The sequence below is a fragment of the Corvus hawaiiensis genome, chromosome 1 (assembly GCF_020740725.1).
Source record: "Corvus hawaiiensis isolate bCorHaw1 chromosome 1, bCorHaw1.pri.cur, whole genome shotgun sequence".
In the NCBI taxonomy this organism is placed as follows: Eukaryota; Metazoa; Chordata; class Aves; order Passeriformes; family Corvidae; genus Corvus; species Corvus hawaiiensis.
The window spans coordinates 64,954,866-64,975,011 of NC_063213.1; the positions used below are offsets into that span (position 1 = coordinate 64,954,866).

Below are 20,146 nucleotides of genomic sequence, written 5' to 3' on the forward strand. Positions count from 1 at the left end.
ACATGTTGGCCACTCACAGCTCCATGGAGGATTATTCCATTCACCATGACAATTAGCTGACATTTAGGCTTATGTCACAATTTTTCAGTCACACTTTTGTGTTGATCAGCTCAAACATACTACTCTTGGGGTTTAGGGTTTTTTATTTTTCTTATTTCTTTAAAGGTATGATTCTAATTTCATTAATTTGCACTAACATCAAGGAAGCAGGTTCAGACACTAAATCAGAAGATAAATGCTATCTTAACAATTTACTTCTATGTTCCTTTGAGCAACTATACTATAATTTTTTTTTAATTAATTTAACCTATTATTCTATCACTGGCAGTAGAAGTAGCCAATATTCTGGGAAACAGCTGAAGAAATAGAGGAAATATAGGGTGTAAAAAAAGTAATTTGTTTCATTATGATTACTCTCATTTTGGGCTGTCTTTCTGGGCAGTTCAAAATCAAGACACTTTTCTACATTTTGGCATGGGGAGCAGCCAATAAAATAGATCTATATAATCATCTGCAGCAGCAACTCATCTTGTAACCGGCCAAAGTCTCACAAGTATTTTATTTTCTTGGGTTTTATTTAGAACAGAGGTCTGAATAGTCAGGTGAATAGCTGGCCACAGAATAAAATGCCATTTACTAGTTATAGCCTAACCTAAGGTGTAGGAGGTACACCTTCCACCCTGTAGCTCTAGAGCCTCCCATACAATCACCCACATTTGTGCCTGGGCAAAATGACTTTGAAATAAGAACACACTGGAATGCTTCCAAGACATTTTCCATTCCCTCTGTACATGCTGTGAATTCACCTTACAAACAGCACAGCCCTGGAGAGTAAGATCTCCAATGCATTACTATCTTAGTCCAGGTCTCCTTCGTGAAAATGAGATTGTGCCTAACAAATTTAACAACTCACTGGAGCAGGCTAAAATGCCATTGGCATCACCCAGGGGTCAGGAGTCTGCCGGGTTTGTACATGGCAGCAGGGGATCTGCATTTCTTAATATAAGTGCTGTTGTTCCACCCTTTTTACAGGAATGCCAAGGACTGCCAGGGATCTGTGATTCCCCAACATCCCCGTGCAAAAGGTACCTCAGAGGGGTTGCTCCCATGTAGGTTACACCCACTGAGACACAAAGGCTTTTGTCATTCCAGCTGTCCATTTGTCCATTCCACTCCATTCGAACTGCCCAACATTTCCTCCTGCCTACAGTGGCAACACGCAGCTAAAGGGAGCTGCTCACACTTGGCAAAGCAGAATGGTGTCACTTTGGTGTAATAGGTTGCAGCACCTACAACTACAAGTATATAAATACTTCAGAAGGTAAAGTGCACTTTGGTTTTGGTTGGTTGGTTTTTAAATACATACCTGTCCTTATAATTTGTCTGGTAAGCAGTTTTTGCAGAAAGAAGCATTATACAGTGCAAAAGTATGCTAAAATTCCATTTGCATTCTAAAGATAAAAATTTCCATTAATCACACCTGAAAAAAAGAGAGTCTGAAAGCACAAGATATATTTTTGAATGGAAAAAGCAGTCACAGCTACCAAAACACTTTCAGAAAGGAGGCTGACAAACTTTTCCTTCCTGTCCCAAAAAATAAAACTCCTTTAACTAGTTTGCATATAGCTAAACAGCTAAAATCAAACTGGTGCAACCTGTACTACCAGTACAAAGCCAAAAATGTACTCTACATACTCCACTGACAAGGAATTTTGGAAAGCAATGTACCTCTCAGTACTACCACCAGCTAAGTGACTTACCAAATTATCTACATAACAACAATTGCCAAAAGCCACTAAGAGATTTATCAACAATGGGGCACATCCACACCAGCACTGCACTGCAGAGAGCGACAGAACAGAAACATTCCTGCTCCTTCAGGGGGCTTGGCTTGGGCTGGCCTCTTCTGCTTGCGAAGTATCACCAGTTTTTCACCAGTCTACATCTTTTTTTTGCATCCTCTTTGAGGGATGTTTGTTCCACTGTGAAGGAAAAGAGGACACAGTCCTTGGGCCCCATCATGTAGGTAGGCTGAAACTTACTGTGTACTTGTACATGAAGGGCCGTATTCTCCTGGTCTCACCACACATAACTATAAAAATTGAGCAAGCCATTAACACATTCATAGTAAGGGATTGTGCACACACCCATGTGCACACAGATGTGGGAGAGCAAGCTTGCCTGTTAGAAAAAAGGGACTGTCAGCACTGCTTTATGCTTAGAAAAGAAGGGTCTCTCTTCAATAAAGTAACCTGTCACTTTGACAACCTGTTAAAGTTGTCAAATCTCAGCTTTACAGAGGATAACTTACAGTGCATCTCAATCAAGTTTGAGACTGGCCACCAGTCACATGCCCATTTGTCTTTTCTTGAGCCCACATCCACTCATGTATTTGTAGAAGTGAGTCCAAAACACTTCGCAGCCCTGTGCTCTTCCCTTTTTTGAAACAGTCTTCATCAAACTGCAAGTGGGGGAGGAAGGGGGAAGACAGAAATGGCAAAGACATCCCTTTGCTTCCAACTTTACCTGAAGAGGTATTACCAAAACAGAATATAAAATGTCCAATCCTGAAATGTAATTTTGTCTCAGTTTTCACAAGGCCTTTTCTTCAATGTATAATGAAGGGTTTTAGAGCTTTTCTGTCTTTATCTGATCAAAATGCTATCCTTCCTCCTGCAGCCCTGGCACTCTTTGTGGTGAACTGTTTCAGTATCAATATTAATATTCAAATGTCAAGTTTGTGACACTACATTTCCTGTACTATTTAAAGCATTCAGAACAATTATTATCTATGAAATATGTAACAGTAAATTTTTGCTACCTGCTTACAATTTCAGCAGCCCTATCTGGGACAGAACAGCACTTATACTAGTCACATGGCATTTTACATAGAAATGTATCATTCAGCTTTTCTAGCAGTACTTCTGCATTTCCCCAAGTTGTCTTTTGTTGTTTCTAGCAAAGATACACATTTAGTCTTTTTCTCGAGTACAACTGAGCCCTGAATATCAATCAAATGTACAGAATTTAGTATTTCAGACTTTCATTCCACATATATTCCCTAACTGATAGGGGCTTTTACATATAAGGAACTCTTGAGCTTTTGGGGGTTTTGGGCATTGGGAGGGGTAATATTTATAGAATAATAATTCTGTCTTTCATCATTTCTACTGCTCTTAAAAAAATTTTTGCCTTTTTTTTTCCCCATTTCAGTATTTAGTTGAATCTCTTTCTTTTGCAGTTACCTAGGCTGTGGTCACAGATCTTTGGCTATAAGGGTATTTTTATTGTAACACTTAGGTGTCTTTAAAAGCAACATATTTTAGAGCTGCACAGCTGAGAATGCACTGAACTGTCACTCCTTTCTACCAAGGTGCCAGAGTTCTGGAGAAACTTTCATATAATAGCACCAACTTAATAAATGCATAATAATCCACATACAGAAAGGTGCATGTTAATTAGATACATTCTTCTTCTTGTCAAAGAACAGCTTCAGGAGGAAAGCATAAAAACCACATCAAGCCTTCCATTAACAGGGAACACTTTAGGCTATAGATGAAAATCAAATATCTCAAATAGCTTAAGGAAAGCTTTATTTTCAGTGTATGGCTTGATGATGCCATAAAGTACTTTGGTACCATTGCACAGGTCAGTTATTTCCTCCATTCTCCCCTCCAAAAGTGGAAGGCAACTACAGAACATGCATGCTTCCTTCAGTCTTAATTCATTCCAAATTTGAGCTAAAGGGGTCTGATCTTAACACTCCAAAAGTCAACAGGAGGAACGCCAGTGGGAACAGGGCCTGAAACAACATTTCTACAGTAGTCAACAACTCTGAGTTATGTAAATACTTCCTAATATATCAATACTGACTGGTCATCAACATGTCCATTATAATCTTTGTACTTGGAGATGTCTGTATGTTGGATGCTATCCATACTTCTCTCCAGCCAGCCGAAAGGAATTGTTTTTTAGTGATACAAGGCCCTCCCTCTCCTCCAGAGACCTGCAGACAACTAACAGAACCATAATTTTTCACACAAATCAAGAGGCTCCTACCATCTTAGGCTGAATTCCAGTTTACCTGCTTTGATACAATGTACTTTTGCAGGGCTATAAAAGGAAGCTTTGGTTTTGTTTCAGGAAATCAAGGGCTACCAGATTTTTCATGTAGTATGTCATCACGTCAAATAATCAGGGCTAGAAATGCAACAATTAGGTTTGAACAACAGCTTCTGAATACTGTGCCCTGAAATTCTTCTTCACTTTGTTTACAGTACATTGAGAATTATAAATCTAGTAATAAACAGCAAAATCTGGTCTACCAAAATAAGGAGCCTGTCACAAATGCTTTTGAAAAAATATCAGGGGTAACACTAGCATCACAAGCAGTATTCTTCCCACTCCTACCAAAAAAACCATCCTTGAATTTGATCTCCTTGCACTCAGAAGAATGGCTGTTTGTATACAGAGCCTCGGCACTATTATAACTGAACTCATTATTTTAAAGTGCTTGAAGCACCTTGAGCATGACAGAAGACACAGAAAAATTCTCTTGGACAATATGAAATTCATACTGATGTTAATTAATTCACATTCACAACATAAGCTGAAGCTATTCCAAAAAAGCATTATGGTGTATTTTGAGAACAAATACTCGGAGCAAAACACAAAACTTGGCTTAGTTTAACCAACCTACCAACACAACTTCATGAATCTTTCTAAAATGAACCCGAGTCATTTTGCTCCTTCCTGCTCCTGGAATGATGTTAATATTAGGCCTACCAAACTGCACTGATCAAGAATCAATTCTAGAAGTAATTATTTCTGAAGAAATCAATTATTAAGGGAACTGATTTTTAAGAGCAATGTGGGTAAAAGCAACTGCTTCATGCATTAGTTGAGAGATTTAGCTGAAGGGCATACATGTTACCCTCGATTTTTACAGAGAAACGTGTTTGTTCCTTCTCTTGCCTTTCCAGGACTTCTCTGTATCTACTCACTCATCTTCCCTGAACCAGACACCGAATGATGCGAGGTATTTGCAAAGTGGTCCTACCATTGCCCCCCTGAATTTCAACAACTTCAGCACATAAGATATAAACCTGCTGAAGAGAACTTGCTCTTTGACTGCAGAGCACTCTGGTCTGCAGAACCTGGGCCAGAAACAGCTTGATGGACACCAGTAACACAGCACTAACCAGGTGAGGTGAGGTGAACACTGTGTGGAGGCTTACAGCACGCTCTTTCTTCACAACCAAGGTGTTTCAGTGGTTTTTTCTAAGGTGCAAACACGCAGAGTTTATACATTTATGTTGACAGGTTAGCAGCTTTGCTCTCAGTAGTAACCACAATTTCTTTTGAAGTTTTTAGCTGAAGCTAAGAGATGACCCAGGTCAGTATTCACACATCACACACCACAGCTTTTCTCAAACACAAGAAAAACCCAGCAACAAAAAGCCCAGCTACAGAGTAAACACCACTTACGCACACCACAAAAGCTCTTATTTTCCATGCCCATCCAAGACCACAGATTGTCCTAAGACTGAACACTGACTCTCCACAAAGGACCTCTGGGCCCATCCGAGTGTCTCAGCTCCCTGCCAACCTGCCAGCTCCCAACAACAGGGCACTTGCACATAACAGAACTGCCCTCAGCCAGCTACAGCAATGCACTTAGCATCCAGACAGTGGCTTCTTTTCATTCCATACCTTCTTGTACAGGCCTTTGTAAAACACACACACAAAAACTTTACTAGTATGGAGGGAAATCAGTGGCTACAATTGCAAAGCGCCGTGTTGCTAGCCAGAGATGAAGAGCACGCAGTCCAATGCTGAAAGACTGCCAGCAAGGAGGAGTCCCAGCTTAAGGCCTCAAAAGCGCTTGGAAAGCTGTTGCCTGGCTGATTACGTCCCCATGAAAGGGTAAGGCTCCAGAGCAGTGTGCACAGCAGATTAGAGCAGGGCTCCCAGCAGTGCCAGCAGGAGCTGCAGAGCTGAGCCGCCACACGTACTCTGCAAGTGCACCCTGGTGTGTACTCACACGGCAACGCGTCTCCAAGGGCCACTGCCCTGAAAATAATAGCCATGAGCAGTGAGACTGCAGTCCCCGGGCAGCCACCATGAATACATGCTCAACTCCCTCTGAAATGAACTGGTCCTTAAGAAAATTTAAACACCAAGTGAGGGACGTAGTAAAACTCCAATCAAAAAAAATAGTAAGGGCAGTGTCTCTGAAAAAAGGGACAATTTGGCATTTGCAGTGTGTACAAGATGTCTTCATACACTTTCCTGATTCCTTGCCAGTAACTATTCAAAAAAGACCACTTAACAAGCAAACAGGTCTTCAGCACAACAAATAATAAAAAAGAGAGCAAAGCTTGTGCTATTTAAATATCATGAAACATTCTGCTAATCATGCACAGATGGAAGTACAGACGCTTCTGCCAGACGCCTTGTTCAGAAACTTTGCTCTATTTTTAATTATTTGATGCACAGAGGACCTGTTTGCTGATTAAAAGGGCACTGCCTTTAAAAGCGCTCCATCAATATGGAGTCTAGCCTTGTTTTTAACAGAGGACTTTAAAAGTAGTAACTCACACCTCCAAGCTCCCTGCACCAGTTTTTATAATCTTATAACCATGTGGTTGGGGGGTTTTTTCAGATGTTTCTCTCACCTCGAAAAACTGCCTACATACAGGAAAAGTGAAATTAACTATACTCAAGCTATTGTTAAATTCACTGAGTAAATCAATATGGGAAATGTGTATTTTCCTCTAATCCCTTAGTCTGTATCTTTTTGTTGTTACTTATAACAAGAAGGGTCCTCAATTTCCAGCTAGGAATTATTTTTGATGGTTTTCTGTTTAGTCAAAAGCCTCCTTTTTGAGAAAACATACCAACTCCAGAATTACCAACCAAAATACTTATTAAATTGTTTGGTTTTTTTTAAATCTACTACAACCACAATATCATTCCAATAGTCAGTTCTTGGCAAAAGCATGCTAATACACAAAAAAAAAATTTTTAAAAACCCTCTTACATATTTCCACTTCACACCTTAAGTGAACTTCACTCATTCGGTGGGTGCTTCATTCCTGTACTTCTCCATAGCAGTCCAGGAATTTTTCCCTCTCTGAAGAATCTTATTCAAAAATGCATACTATGTCAAATTTATTTTCTTTTTCTGAATGAAGTGCTTTTCAAAAATTCTTTTTTGGTTTAAGCTACATTTCGCAACCTATTACTATAGAACTTTATCACTGGAGCAGAGTCATGGTATGAGAAGAAGTGATGATAAAGAAGCCCAAAGAAAAGTGCCCAAGCTGCTACTTTTGTCCCATCAGTATGACACATGAAAATGGTACTGTATTTTTTCAAATTTACATTAACAATTTGAATTACTGCTATTAATACAGTAAAAAAATCCTTTGATTAGAAGATCACACAATACGATAATAAAGTAATAGTGACTCCATTATTTTATGAGCAAATGACCCAAAGAGTATGGCTCCTAGTTCATGCTCAGGTACAGAGAAAGTAACTGAATGAGTTTTGGGTTTGTGGTTTGTCATTGTTTTTGTATTTTTAAAAATGCCAGCACGTAACATTTTACAAACAAATAGATGCTACTGATTTGTTAGAGATCAGCTGACAAGCCTAAAAAGCAAGATGTCTGCTGAAGAGACACTGCAGCTGGAAGCCAGGGAAGACTTGCAGGGGCCCACGGACTGAAAATCCAACGTTCAGTGAGGGAAACAGGTACCCACAGAGAAGCTTCAGAGAAGAAATAATGGTCTTTTCCCATGGCTAGAAGTGGAAGGCTGCATGGAGTGAAAGGCTTGTCCAGGCAGATCATTGGGGTTGCAAAGCTCAGAATCCAGCTATGACTAATTAGGAAGGAAAAGAGGTAGATGAAACAACATTCAAATTTGCATTTCTGCAGAAAACTACTGAGGTATTGAAACACTCTAAGCAGAAATGCATTTGAGACACATAGAAACATACACAATTCAAACGAAAGAAAGGGTCTACATAAAATCTAAGTACTGTGCAGGTAACAAAGCCAGTGAGGGAGCTGTGTACAAGTAGGTCAGATACGCAGCAGCAAGAACTGCTGAGCACAGGAGAATCTTGGTAGAGAAGGCAGTGAGGAGAAAAACTAATTGGCCAGCAACAAGAGAAAGAAGTCTGGAAATAGTTAAAACAGGACAGAAGGATAAAAAGGCAAAACACTATGTAAAGAAAGATTAGTCTTATTCACTAACACATCCACCTGAAGCATGGGAAGGAAAGAAGACTGATGACATTTGACTGAGGAACAACTTTCACTCCCTCTCCACTTGAAGGAAAAGCCAAGTGACTGCTCTACTCCCATCAAACAAACATTATCTGATCAGCAGTGCTGAGCTGTCTTCGACAGCTCTGAGCCCAGAGGGCCCAGACACACCCCAAAGGCCCCAGACTCTATCACACCACATTTACACCCACGTGGCTCCATTGAAATCATCCAAGTAAGTAACAGAAGCGGGAACCTCACCCCTTATTTCACCACAGCCTTTGGCTGAGCACCCTGGTGCAATGTGCAACACACTTCATGTTAAATAAGAAGAGCAGCATAAAACCACTGGTTGCTGCAGCTTAGGTTGCACAGCACTACTGGTTTCATAAAGACACTCTGGCTGAGCTGTATAAACAGCACCAAACACTGCAGCCAGCCAGCTGACAGCTCAGATGAACGCACTTCATAGCAGAGCTGCACACACAGCAGAAGTGTGTCTTAGTTTGCATTTCTCCCATTCCATACAGCCAACATGACATTCACCAAGACTGACTCCTTAGGTAACAGGGGTGCACTTGACTGCTGATGTTTAATGTATTTCAGATGCTTGCCTTCTACCCCACCTCAATTTTCCTTAGGGCTCTTTCTCACTGTACACTGACAGATAACAACATCTGGATAGTAGCCTCATGTAACAAATGTCATGCTTTCACTCAGAAATTACTTTAATTTGCTCAGTCAGTACACACCATATTCCCTCTGAATATCCTACTGAAGTGCAATCAAAATAAACCAGTGGTGACAAACAAATGGCAGGATGCACATGTGCTGGTTTGCGTCACTCTCACACCTGAAGACCATAAACCAAGAATGAGTTATTCTGTCATCTTGTGCAAATATGGAACAAAATGCAGACTTTTAGTCCTTCAGTCCTTCCAGTATTGCAGTATCACATCTGTTTTATGACACTATCTAATGCATTTGTGAGCTATCCAAACATACATATAGTACAATTTTAAACTATAGATTATTGGTCTGTGAGCTCCACCATCATCCTCCTTCCCTGTAAAATAAGACACAGATGTGTTACATATACTGACATGGTACTTACCTCCCCCAGTTTAATTAATCAACTGTCAGGTTCACAAAGGAAATCACAAGTGATTTCCAAGACTGTCATTAACAACAAAAATATCAGGCCAGATCACAGCAGAGATCCAAGAAAGCTTAGCAAGAGTGGCAAGAAGGAAACATGAAACTCAACCCTGATTCAAAGAGAAGGCAGACAAGTCCTAAGCAGAGAGGTGCAGCAGCTTCTCAGTTCTGTAAACAAGAAGCTGCAAACACAATTTGTTTGACCAGATCAACCAGGTCGTCCTTGGCTAGTCCATCAGCAAGTATTACTCACAGAAGAGTGATGCTAACAGGGTAGATGGCGGGAAAAGAGCAAAGAGGATCCAGAGGAAAGAAACACAGTATCTAGGAATGTATCAGTTTCTCATTTGTAATAAATTAGAAGATGGAAGGTACCATTTCTTTTGGGTGCCAGGGAGACAACAGCAGTGGTCAAGAGAGAAATCTCAACTGTACGTTAGTGAGTTGGGTTTTCTTTGTTTTCAACCAGAGTCCAATCTTAATACATTAGCATGCAATTAAAATCCTGTGTTAACTGAAGATCATGTTCACAATATTCATATGTTGATATTTTACTTGCATAACTATTGATAGAAATAGTATTGGTGTGCATCAGTGTGTCTGGGGCCAAACACTTTAAAGTTCAATCTTAGACACCTCTGAAGCAGGCAGATAAAGATCTGTCTAAATCAACATCAAATAACTCTTTGGCCGCCTCTGGAAAAATAAATATGATACCATAGGTCAGGATGCAGCTGTAATGGTTTGTAGAAGGACTTGTCAAGGGACAAGTCCTGTCAGTGTAAGCAAACTTTTCATATCACAGGTGGGGCACCCTAAGAAAGTCATATTTCTTTTCTGATCCTTACAGAGGATTCCTATTTTCAGCAATGCCTATATAGCACTACCTGAGACACCCTGAGTCATTAAAAACTTAAATAGGATAAAAAATAGGTTTTAAAAAATCGAAATATAATTTAATGACCTTTTGTGAGGTTTTGACTCCTTGTGTTATTATGCTATTTAAAATGCCTATTCACTGCATTTTATAAAATCTCAAATTGTATTTTTTTCTTCTTTATCTTTGCTTCTAAAACATGACATATTCTTAAAAAATAAATCCAAAAAGGAAAATAGGACTTATTTTTCTATTAAATTTTTAAAGAATAATGTCCCAAGCTACTTTCTATCTGTCTGTATATCTGCTGTAATTGTGTTCATATTTGAATTCTGTACTTCAAACCATCTTTGATCAACTTGATTAATATTCCTTTCAAAAGATTTTATAGCTGGTGTACTTCACAAACACAAAGTAGATTAATCTGTTCTGAATTATATGTTTCATAAAATTACTGTTCCTCTGATTAATTTTACAAAAACACATGTAACTCAAACTATGTATGAGTTTTTTCTCATTGATAAAACAATCCTGTTACACAGCTTCCAGTACTGGGCAAGAGATATCATTGTGAATATCTAATAAATCAGCAAATCTGATAATGTAACATCATGTGAGCTAATACACAAAATACTGTACTTTTTATTCCAGTAAAGGAAAATATAGCCCAATTCTAAGCTTATAGCACTGGCTCAGCTACAATGGAAATCTTCAGGTATCAGTATCAGTGGAATAATGCCACCATCTAGTCTAAAGTGACTGTAGATGATTCACAAACCTTTCTCTACTGAAACCAGTAAAAAAATTTTATTCGGTTGAATTTCAGAGACAGTGAGACTTAACAGGACCCATCTGACTCCTGATCTGCAAGAGAGACTCACTTTGACCTTACCATGACTGCCATGAGCAGGCTGATGTCATTTCACCCCATAAATTCCCTCTCCTGGTGCTGTAGCTAAGCACTGCTGAACTTAGGTACCCCTCTAGAAACACTGTGATGCTGTAATTAGCAGTGAGACTTGTAATGCATTCCCCAGCCAGGAACAAGGGTTGCTGTGGCCACTAGAGTAAAAGAATGTGAAAAGGGAGTGAAGAAGAATGAGTAAGACAGGTAACAGCAAAGAAAACACAGTAAAAACTTACTAAAGTATCTCGTATTAAAAGAGCACAACAACCACCAGGAATCAGCTGAACTGTCAAATAGGTACTACAATAAACACTGGGGTTTTTTAGAAAAAAAAAATCGATTAAATTGATTATTTCAGTGGAGAGGAGCAATGATATATAGAAGGTATATCTCTGACACAAGCTTCTGCGCATCTAAATTACATTAGGTTTCATGTTTGGGGTTTTTTTGAGAAATTATGTATTTAACATTCTGCTTGCAGTGCAACAGTAATCTAAAACCTTCTTTTATTTTTTTGGCAAATGCCGTGCATCACTCACATTCAGCTTTTCGTTAACTGTGAACTGTTCACGTATCTTAGTGTGGTTTCAATGCTCCTATGGCAAGGCTAAACAGCATTTCAAAAACAATTATATCCCCAGGCCCACGCTGTAGTTTCTGAAGCACAGATTAAGCACGGTATTCTGCTCAACAAGCTCATCACTGTTAAGTAACTCATCAGAAAATAAAGAGGGAATTATCAAATGGGAATTGCCAAGTAATTAGTTCTCTGAAGCAGATGACATACAACTGTTAAAGGGAGGGGCTTCCCTGCTAGTCATATGTCAAAGTAGAGCCAACTAATCTGTAAATAAAATTTCAGTACATATGATTAGTGCAATGGGTTTTTAACTGCTAGTGGTACACGCAGAATAAAGTTACAACTTCTTCTACCATAATAACCTACTGGGATTTTTTTTCCCTTAAATATATTGAATTTTCAAACCAGTCTGGATCTACTTGCTGTCAGACTACCTTGAGAAAGCTCTGAATACAGCACAGTACCAAGCAGCAAATATGTTCAGGGGCTACAGAAGAGGCGAAATGCATTTACTATTATATACATTTGAAAATATCACTTTCCAGTCAGCTGCTACATATGCCACTGAAAAGGAACCACACCAATGAGAAAATATTCAGTAGCACAAAAATTCTGAGCACCGTAAAGGAGGATTAAGCCTGCTTTTCATAATTATCCTTTACCATTAAAGCCTGACTTTCTTTCAAGTAGCTGGCCTCACAGAAATATTAGCTGTACAAAACTACGAAGGCCTTCACACGTGGGGACCTGAAGAACAATACTGTGGTAACAGTCACAACCACACTCCAATACAGGTGAGAAAGACTTTGACATTTGTACTTTTTATAGAGCAAGGAGTAACTCAATAAATCCTAAAGTCAGGTTTACAGCTAGTTCCAAAATAAGTAACTGATAAGAAAATAAAGAGGCAATTATCAAATTTGGGGTTTGCCTCTATCACAGTGTCTCACCATGAGAAACCCCTTAGCCAACACATTTAAATACAGATGCTGCCACCTGGGCTAACTTCAGACCAAAATTATACTCCAGGAAATGAGGGCTAACTTTCTTTCAAAAGCACAGCCCTGGTTTCAAGGCAAAGCAAACCTCACCAGCACATCCCTGCCCAACACACACAGCCAAAGGAGAGGGCAGCAGGAGGGTACACACAGATGCTGAGGCTTGCACACAACTGCACATCACATCCAGGCATCTCACCGCTTCTCGGCCCCCAGCACATGGAAGTTCTCCATCTACTCATACTCACACTAACATCCAAAAGCCCATACTTTTAAAGGAATGCTAACAAGTTGCAGTGCGTGGGACACCAAGTCTCATTCCATTAGCAGATACATTTTTTAAAAACACCAAGTTGGAAGGTGAATCAAACCTCAGATAGTGCCTTATATCACATTATGAATGTCAGCCTTGTGTTTTTATGTAGGCATACCGCTACGTTCAACTCCATTTACACTTCAGACCGTGTTATGAAACTTTCTAGCAGAAAGACAGCAGATCTTCAGCATCCGCTGGAGGAACAACAGAGCAAAAACATGAAAGGTTATGGCTGAGGTGAGGGGACCACAAAGCCTCATTTTTAAGACACATGTCAGCACTCACATCATATAATTTAATTTACCTTTTAGTTGCTCATACATAAACAATTCAACAAATTAAAATAATTCCTAATTACTATCCAATTATACCTAGTTCACAGCTCCGTTTCACTTGTGCTGTTAACATATTAGAAGTCTCCATTGCCTACCTTCTTTTAGCCCTGCAGCTATTGTAGACCTTCATAAACAGCATGAGGGAAAAAATAAAACCAGCTACGATAAAAGGACACTGATATGACAGCCAAAAACCTACCACTGCACACAGTAATACAGAGACAGATTAGTTATTTTTATGTTCACTATTAAGTATTTTAAAAGGGCAGACTTTTGCCTGTTTACAGAGAGCAGTAGCCAGAAGTCTGCATAAACCAGAAATTATTTCTTACGTAAAAGATAAGCTATATTAGGTAGTATACAGACATACTTACTGAAAATTCAGCCAAAAAAAATTTCTTACAAATGGGCTCCAGCTGTAAATTCATCCCAGTACTATAATATGATTAATAAATATCAAGTGATTCAACAGCAGAAAATATTAAAAAGAACTCTTTAATTGTTAAAATGTCCAGTATCTCATGCAAAATCCTCTCAAGACAACTGTATAAAAGAAAGCATTGAGTCATTTGCCTACGTGGAAGGAGGCAGTGCACGCTCTGAACAAATAACAATAACTCTATGTTTTGGACAGCAGGCTAAAATTAACTAAAAATAAAAAAGAAAGAAAGAAAGAAAAGCTGTATCTATTTATTTATTTTCATTTTAGTTTTACTAATACCGATGTCCTTATCCAGGCAAGATGCTTAGCAGGCTCTGCAGAAAACGCTGCTTGAATTGGAAGGGTAAGCACCTGGAGAGCTGACACAACAGAGATGTCACCCGCTGAAGCCACCCAATTCCTCACATAAGTGAAGGCATGAATGCACATGTAGGGACGTTAGGCCTCAAGTACAGTTTCTGAGATCCATTTTGGATGCCTTCAAACATGTCCCATGTTCCGTCCCTCTGACAGACTCCAGGGTCATAACCCAGGTCTGCCTAACATGGAGCAGGGCTGTTGCCACCTTCACCCCGAAACAAATGCAAAAGCCAGAAAGACGATGGGTGTGAGTATGAAGTGCTCCATCTGTGGCCGCTCCCTGCACAGTGCCAGGTCATGTTTCTTTCATGTGTTACTACTGTGAGCTCCTGTCTGTTTCCTCCAGTGACAGAGAACATTTGTAAGCACGCAGTGTCTAGCCCAATAACTTTTATTTAACTTATTTAGTTATACAGTTGGCCTGATTTTGATTGTTCCATAGAGAAAATGAGAACTAGCTAATGAGACCAACAGAGGTACCCCCAACTCAGTGACTAAAATGTCCAACAACAAGAACTTAAACCAAATCTAACCTAATCTAAGGTCCACAAATACAATACTATACTTCAAGCTGAGCTGGTACAGAAAAACCAGCATTTTAGTACTATATTCCTGTCATGCCTCTGCACCAGACTTAACTAGGTTACATTTTTTATCCAGTGTTTGCTTAACATCGAATATATTCTCTCTCATGTAATTGCAGAAAATACCAGATGCTAAAATATCCAAGGTGACTTAGCAATACATTGTGGGCAACACAATCTGATTATTCATAGGATTTGATCAATGCCCTATAAACAATTACTTCTTCTAATTAAGAGATATAAGCTTTTCCAGCAGTAATCACTTCTTCAAATAACCACATTTTCATCCAACCCAAGCTAATCCTGAAAAAAATTAAGTGCTTTCTGGAAATGATAGTGTCATAGCAAAAAAATTCCTTCTATTCAATGTCCCAAGCCAATAGCTGCTACCAAGTCAGTTTTCTTCCAAAACGGAAAGCCGAAGTGTGTCAGCGCACGGGCACTTTGTGTGGTTTTTTCACTCTCAAGAAACTCTTACTGCTCTGAAGTTACAGTGGTTACCATCCACCCCCACCATTCAAGCTCATTTGGAGACTGTAACAGGCATGTCCTTGCATGTAACTACTTGCCTGGGCAACTTCCCTCTAAAACACAGCACCCTTCCCCACAGCCACAAAAAAATGCAAATGATGTGCTGCATACTTTTCTATGACATGCTGTATACATTAAAAAGTTATTCTGCACTGGAGACTTTCTGATCAACCCTGCATAAATTAAGCTTTCTGATTGTAAATTTTAAAAAGAAACCAACCCTTTGATTTTCTGCAAGCAATCATTATATTTCATTTTCTTTTATTTAAAGACACATGCAATTTTATTATGACCCTTTACCTTTTTTTTCTTAAAGCATTAGCAGTATTGCCAATCCCAAGCACTTAAAAATCATAGAACAGGTCCAAAAAAACAGGCTGGCTTAATGACAATCAGATTTAAGAGATAAAATAAAAATTTATGTTCTTTTTATTGGCAGTATGATTGTTGAGTCTTGGGACTTGTTCTTTTCAAGTTATTTTCCACAACCATATGGGGAGGAGAGAGAGAGGAAATGGACAGCAGCAGACTGATACATGTGCACTTCTACATCTTGTCTGGCCACAGCATTTCAGGGAGGAAAATCAGAAGAACAGAAAGTATTCCTCAAAACAGTGCAAAAGACACACAGTAGTGACTAATTATCCTGAGAACTATTCTAATGCCATACAAAGTTTAATGTGCAGAAGAAACTCGAGACGGTGGAAAAGCCAAGCCAGCAGCAAGCAACAAGTATCCTGAAAATGTTCATAGAAGTGAAGGAAGGGTTTATACAATTTTACACATGGCATTCTGTAACAAAAATCAACGTCTGCCAACTTTTCCATTCATACTAACATATTCCAGTAACTGAATATACTCTGACCTCAGGTGAGCGTAAAACCACTCATGTGGAACACACTTGTTCTCTAAGTCACCGAACTGAGTCACCAGAGTTAAAGGAATTTTTCTGAGCAGAGTTTCTCAAGGACCTCTACTGCCAGGCAAGGGAAGTACAAACCTATCACGGGTAGGGAATCACACAGACACCGGGAAGGTGTCCACTTTGCCTAAAGCCTGGAGCAGACAGTATACACTTGCTGAAGGAAATAAAAAGCATTGCATTCTCACCTTATTGGCAGTGCATAACTGTACGGTGAAGACAAAAATGACGGTGGTCACTGTCCTATGGGGTCAAGGATAAATTCACAGCTTGTATTGCTTGCCCATCTGGCTTGGCCTGCAATGTGACTGTTGGTTCAGGTGTTGAGGAGATGGAAACCAAAATAAAGAGAGAAAAAACACAGTTAAGAGTCAAACCATTTACAACACATTAAGACATCCCAATGAAGACTGAGAGAGGCTGCTTTTACTATTACTCAAGCACAAATAAACTATAGATTTAATCCCGTAGACAGAGTTCATACAGTAGAGAGCAGAGCCCATTTATTCAGTGTTCTTTTCCTAAATGTGATCTTAATGAGGTGAAGAATCATAAGTGAGTGGAGATGACTGTCTTCACTGTCAACAGAACATATTTTATTTGAGAAGCAATAGCATCCTGAAAATATAGTGCTGCAACTACTACTACTAGGTGAAAAAAAATCACCTATTGGAATGTGACTTTACCTTGTACACTATTTTATTGCTAAAGGTGGCATGCTACAGTCAATGCCTATTACTGTAAATTCCCAAATAATATAAACAAAGAAGAACTCTACCAATGTGGTTTTTTTATTATTTCTGTAGTTTTTCTCAGCAAAATCATGACGAGCCAGCACTGAACTTCTGCTGACATCACCTATTAAACAAAATACGTTTGGGTTTTTCACTTGGAATCTCACCACATATTTTTATCACTCTTGGTACAATAAAAGGATTTAGTGGGACCATTTCTCCCTCACTGAGAATAATTTCTGTTGTTTCAGTTTATGAGCATACTTACTTGTTCCTATTTAGGCAAGGATTTACACGCATACTTAACTCTAGATAGGTTCTTTAATCAATTCTCATTCAGCAAAACCCTCACTGGGACACGTACTAAAGTAACTCTGCAGACTGGGACCAATGCACACATACAGATTTGCTTGTGTTGTACAACCACTTCAGACTACAGCTTTGAGAGGAAAAAGAAAAACCATGAAGCATTACATTCTCAATGCATGCACTGAGATCAAAAAGGAGTTATGGTCATGGATCTAGTTTTTGTCTTTTTGCAAAAATCAGGAACCTACAAAGTTTCTTACATTTTAAAATGTTAGTCATGCATCACCTCAGCCAAAACCATGTAAAAATCTTCAACTTTCTCATATAAGGAATGTAAACCACTGAATAAGACTTCAAAATACAGTGCCTTCATCCAAATACCTATTTATTTATTTATCACACTTAGAGTCTTGCTTAAAAGTAAAATGAAAGGATAAGTGAGGATTTTCAATTTGCAAAACTTAGGCTATTGAAGTCACTGGAGTATATCAAGTCAGTTCTTCTTTGCAATGAAATATTTACCTGTGCCAAGCCTGCCATATTTCTGTTTCTTGTTCTAATTATATCTTTAACGCAGAGTTGGTTACAGCAGTCTCAGAAGAGACCTACAACTAAATCTGTTATCTGCACTCTCTGAATTGTACACATCATACCCATACAGTTCTCCAAAACAGCCAAATCACTCACAACCTGTGTGGTTATAGCTGAGGCTGTCACACAGCCCAACTTCTCTCAAGCATCACCAGCGTCAGCTGCCTCGCACGCTGGAGTAGGTTTGCAGCCAGCCAGTGCTTCAGACCATCTATGCAATCCTGACAAGCACTTCCTTTACAGCCTGCCATACTTCTTTATTGCATTTCCCCCTCAATTAGTACACCACAACAAAAGCAGTGTGCGTATGAACAATGACAATGATAATCCTGACTGTCATCTGCTAAGATGTGCTACTAAACTTCAGCAAGGCGAAAATTAGGCCTTGATTTTGTTTTACTAGCCACATTACTAACACAATTATTTTTAAATTCTTATGTTTAAATCCTTAGTTGCTTTTCAGGTGACTGCATTCAAGTGTCTATTTTCTTAATTAATGGGAAACTAGGCCACTGGATCTATTACATAAAAAAAATTTGTTAAGTGAAATTCCAGGTGTCTTGTAAATGTCTTTTAAAACAAAACTAGTTTTTTTCAATCTTTCTAAATAAATTCAATCAGGCTAGAAAAGCAAAGTTACACTGGGTTTTTTTCAGAAAAGTTTTTTTAACTATGTATATATGGCCTTTTTGAAAATAATTACTTTCTAACACTCTTAGTCACACAGGTAATTTGTCTTACAATAAAATATGTATAAGCAGCATGTGGCATACAAAGGCTCACACTACAGGAGTCATCCTGCTCGTGACTATTCCACTCTCTCCAGCCAGACCTCCTAACAAGCTCTTCTATTTCAAGCCACCTCCTCAGAATGGAGGCCCAAAACTGAGCGGAAGATATTCTCTCCTAACCAGAAGGGCAAGCTAGTCGAGGCACTAAGAAGTTGCACTTCAGTGCAGGAAATTGCCTGCAAATACCCTGTCCCCTCATCCCTCCAAGAAGAAACACTCCTGCTCGACAGGCAGGCTGAGACCTGCAAACTCATCACACCAAACCCAAGACCGCCAGCTGCCTGTCACCACAAGAGCTGAACCACCAACAGACATTTCTCACTGCCTCCTCCTCCAGCTCCAGTGCTTCACCCTCAGAGTGATTAAAATATCTATTTTACTGAGATATTTCTGGATTGCTTTATGTTCCAGCCTGGTACTACAAACACTCAGGAGCAGTGGGTGCTGATGATTTCTCATCACTGAGACACAAAATCCTCCGGGCCAAGTTCAATATTAGTGTAAGTGCACCCAAGATTAGTGACTGGAATAGGGGTGTTACCCACTTCTAGAGATACTTAATGCAGCTCGTTAATCAGGCAAAAATCCTATTTAAGCTCACAGTGCTTTTTGCCATGAGAAGCAATATACAGAACATAACAGTGATATGCAGCAGATCACTTTCTGAGCTCGGTTACTCTACTACATGCCTGGATTAAGTCCAATAAATGGAGTTATTCAAAATATACACCCATGTAAGTGGCTCACAATCCCATCCCCTAGAGTTGCTCCAGATTTATGACATTAGAACACAGTGACAAATCTGGTGGTTTTAAAAAATTATACCTACATCTGTGGAAGAGTGACTAAAAAGAGTGATGTCCAAACACTGAGAATGAAGACAAATATACATTGCTTGGTGAAATATGTTTTTAAGAGCAACATGCAGTTCAAAGCTAATTATATTGCATATCCTTTGACAGTATTATAAACTGTGTTAGAAAGTCTCCTGCTCTGTGGCTATAATATTTTGATGAGCATGAATGCAAAAGAACCACTTATACCAGAAACAAAGTGTTTGCTGAGGCAAAATTTGTTTTGAATAGTATATACTTAGGATTTTATCATGAGAAACTGCAGTCAGCTTTCACCTAACACACAAAAGGGCCTAGACCTTGCTAAGAACTATGAGGAGGCTTAACAAACCTAGAGCGACAATACTGACATAAAGTATCACCGATTTTCATCTTACCAGACAGAGGGTGTAAAGTACAGTACAGGAGTGGAGAGTGACAAGCCTGTGGCCTATAATGAAAATGCTGGAATGCCAACTGCTAACAAACACTGCCACAGCCACCAAACAGTTAAATCAGACAGACGGGGGGGGGGGGGGGGGGGAACGGGATTGGGGGGGGGGAAGGCAAACTCTGAAGAAACTTTCATGCAAGCTTGTA

At 39.3% G+C, this 20,146-nt stretch overlaps 1 protein-coding gene across 15 annotated transcripts in view; it reads right to left on the reverse strand.

The window, feature by feature from the left end:
• ATXN1 (ataxin 1) overlaps positions 1–20,146 on the reverse strand; it is a 343,650-nt gene that overhangs the window by 199,001 nt on the left and 124,503 nt on the right. For 14 of the 15 annotated variants that reach the window (XM_048308538.1, XM_048308500.1, XM_048308539.1 and 11 more), the window contains one exon: positions 16,477–16,596. The gene's annotated coding sequence lies outside the window, so the exon portion shown is untranslated. Of the gene's footprint in view, positions 1–16,476; positions 16,597–19,944; positions 20,066–20,146 lie in introns of those variants that run through there. The other variant, XM_048308558.1, reaches the window with a different exon arrangement.